This window comes from Cucumis sativus, chromosome 7 (genome assembly GCF_000004075.3).
Source record: "Cucumis sativus cultivar 9930 chromosome 7, Cucumber_9930_V3, whole genome shotgun sequence".
Classification (NCBI taxonomy): Eukaryota; Viridiplantae; Streptophyta; class Magnoliopsida; order Cucurbitales; family Cucurbitaceae; genus Cucumis; species Cucumis sativus.
In genome coordinates this window covers 16,506,463-16,510,515 of record NC_026661.2, presented here as the reverse complement: position 1 = coordinate 16,510,515, position 4,053 = coordinate 16,506,463, and positions in this window count along the sequence as shown.

Below are 4,053 nucleotides of genomic sequence, written 5' to 3'. Positions count from 1 at the left end.
AAATACAATATTTGATCTTGTGTTATTAGCAAGATACATAGGTGCACCAATTGCACTAAGATATGGTACTTCTGGACCAAGTAGTTCTTTATTATCATCTCGAGGTCGAAATATATATATCTTCACATCTAGTGAACGAACTTGCATTGAAATGTTCAATGGACGTACTTTATCCATATAAAATCTTTTCAAAACTTTTTATGTATAAGTTGACTGATGAACAAATATCTCACGCTAGATGCTCAATTTGCAAACCAAGGTAAAATTTTTATTTTTCCGAGATCTTCACATCAAATTATTTTTTAAGATATTTTATTGCTTTTGAAAGTTTTTTAGGAGTTTCAATTATATTTAAATCATCAACAAATACAGTTATAATAACAAATCCTGACTATGATTTCTTTATAAAAACGTATGGACATATTAGATTATTTTAATATAATTTTTTCAACAAATATTCACTCAAGCGATTGTACTACATTCCTTCTGATTGTTTCAATCCATATAAGATATCTTAAGTCATTCTGGAACTATCATATAAATTGAAGAGATAAAAACCCAATGACTGCAAAAATTTTACATAACTATTTATCAATTTAATTTAGGACTCCCAAAATACCATTACATTGACAAAAATAATTAAGAAACTAGTTTTCTTATTAAGACTTAAAAGCCAAACATGCTTTCTAATTATAGATTAGAAAAATAAAAGTTTACTTGTTTGACGTCTCTAAATCTACAAAATAAATCTCTAAATTGAGACACCATCTGTCGAAGACCTTTTTATCCTCTGAGATGAGATTGAAGTAGTAGTAGATAATTATGAAATTCAATTAATTAAAAAAATATTAAATTAATAGAAATTTCAAATCAACTAATCATTAATCAATTAGTTAACGATTAATTAAATCACATTTAATTAATTTTTCATTTAAATCTTATTGATTGAATATCTCAAATATCTTATAGTTTTATATTAATTTAATAAAATAATATTAAACTAAACTATTAATTAATTATCCAATTAATTAATAACTAAATTAAATATCTTATATTTAACTTAAATTAAATTTGACTCGTATTCACACATAAATTTCTCTCCTAAACAATAAATTTAATACGAATCAAATTCACATTAAATTAATATTTGAACTCATTCAAATATTTTATCTCTTATAAATTAATTTTGAATCATATCCAAAATTAAATTTATACAATAAAATTGAATAAACTTTATATTATAATATATCACTAAACATTATATTAATTCCCATAGTAAATCTAAACATTTCAAATTACAATCAATATAAATAAATCTCATTACCCTTTACAAGCTAGGAAGGGGACCTAATGGAATAAACGAAGAAATTAAGAAAATTTTATTTCTTCTCCATTTTCTCCCATTTTTTTTTATTGAATTCTCACCGATATTATTAATACTTACAAACCCACTGAATGTCACTATTCTAGGCAATTAAAAAGCATGAGGTGAGTTACATGACCACTGATGATTAGTCTTTTACGAATACACGACATGAGTGTTGGATGATTGATGAGAAGACATGTGGCTATGTGGCTACTAAGCAGAGTAGTGACTATCTACATTATTATATTAATATTTATAATAATATGAAATTATTGAATTTTCTTTTTTCTTTTTGGAAAAAAGATTTGATCTTTTATTATTATTTTACTTTAATTGTAACAAATTGAAGAAAAAGTAATAATCCTTTAGGGAAAGGCCCAATCTAAAGAGAGATTCAAAGACTACAGTTTTCTTTTTGTCCAAAATCTAAAAAACTTTTGGTCTTCATCACTCTTTTTCATTTGAATCATTTTGTTTTTAGAAGTTAAGTTAGGCCAATTTGCCTTTTCTTTTCCTTCTTTTTATTAAAAGTTTTAAAACCAAATGATTTGACACTTAATAATTTAAGACTCAATAATAAAGTTTGCTTAAATAATGACAATTAAATCACTAAAGCTTGAGGATTATGTAACTTTGGTAAGAATGTTATTTTAGTACCTAAATAAAATATTTATTTTTACATTATTATTACCTCTAAGCTATTTTATTAAAGTTAAAAAGAAGTTCACTTGTGTACTACTTCAAGTTATATAATATCCTAATAATTTATGTTTATATATGTTGTCATGTTGTTGGGAAGATTTAACATTAACCCCTTCAAATATTTTAATGTATAAAATCACATGCATTTTAATGCTTACGTTCGTTAAATATATGAAAGCTAGAGAGTTTGAGGATAGAATTCAACTTATCGAATACGAAACTATAGTGATATATGTTTATAAAGGAGGTTAATTAGTCTAGGTTTTTTCATATTATTCCCTTTGGGAATTTGATTATTATAACTTAATCTTGGCCTTTTATATGAGATCCAATGACTCATTGACGGGGTTGGACACCCTCTATGAGAAAATCGAGATCCTCTTAAAGAGTCGAGCAACTCCCCCTCCCTTGACATATCATGATTCTGTTTTAGTCTCGATTTTCTTTTTCTCTTATTGATTAGAGCTAAATTTGTAACCTAAATTAAAACTCAGTGTTATCTTTCTTCAACGGTATATTTTGGTCCAAACTAGGGATGAATAAAAGCATGAAAAATAAAATAAGAAATAGAAAATAGTAGTCTAAAATTATTTATATGACTTAGGTAAGGTATTAAAGACTACCAACTTAGTAAAAGAAATTTTATATGAAATAAAAATCAGAAAACGTAAATCAATATTAGATCAATGATTGTTCTAATTAATGACTAAAAAACATTAATAAATTATATATATATATATATATATATATATATACTACTCTATTTAAAGCTACATTCAAACATTAGTTGTATAAATTTTATATTAATTGAGTTACATAAATTTCATTGGGTGTGTATTACTTTTTCAAAATTAAACATATTTAACTTCCAAGTTTACGTATCGATTCATTTAAAAGGAAAATATACATTTTGTTTGGTATCAATAGTAATTAACTTTCAATTTTTTTACGTCTTGTTTAACCATATTTTTATATTTTCATAGTCCTCTGATGTGATCTAGCTGGCTGCATAAGTTCATATGTACCTCACCTAAACTTGAGTGTCATAGTTTTCATTAATGATTAAAAGTTCCAACAAGTAGCACAATCATAAACTTATTAAAACCGAAAGGACGATAAGTATGAAATAAATTTTGTAAATTTTGGACATGAAACTAGAAACAAAGTAAAATGTTGGGACAAAAGCTATATGTGTTATAACTTTAATAATTATTATATAAAATCTTGATTTGAAATGACAAGTAGATATACTATAGATATAAGCTTATTAGTGAAGAGCTCTAGGTAGTTTGCATTATGGACTATGAACATCATAATTAGAAGATAAATTATTATCATGTGGATAATAAGATATATGTTTTCAAAACTTTCATGAATAAAGAAATTAAAATATATGTGTTATTCAAAAGACCAATGTGAGCTTAACTCTTTAGATTAGTTAAAAGGCATTATTATTGTTGTTGTTATTATTTCTTTTAGGGTTAAAATTCATTATTATTAGTAGTAGTACTACAATTATTATCATTGTTATTATTATTATATTTTATGAAAAGACAAAACTATACTAATTATTGATGACAAATAATTAATGTCACACCAAATTAAAAAGCCTCCAACAACATGCATGACTTTCAATAATCCTTTTGCAATCTCTCTTGTCTATTTTCTCCTTTTTTTTCCCTTCTTATTTTAGAGATTAATTCTTTGAATTTGATTATATATAATTCAAAATGTGTTCTTTCAAAAAATATATATAAAGTTAATAATTCAATGGTTTTTTTCATGAATTATTTGAGCTAAATACAGTTCACAAGGAAATAAAGCAAAATTGGAAGGTTTGAAAAAAAATATTCATTTTTTTTTCAAAAATATCTTTAAATTCTCGTCAATTTTTTTTAAAAGCAAAATTCATACTCAATTATTAGAAAGTAGGTTGAAAACTACTTATATATTCTTTTAAGAAAAGGGAGATAGATTATAAAATT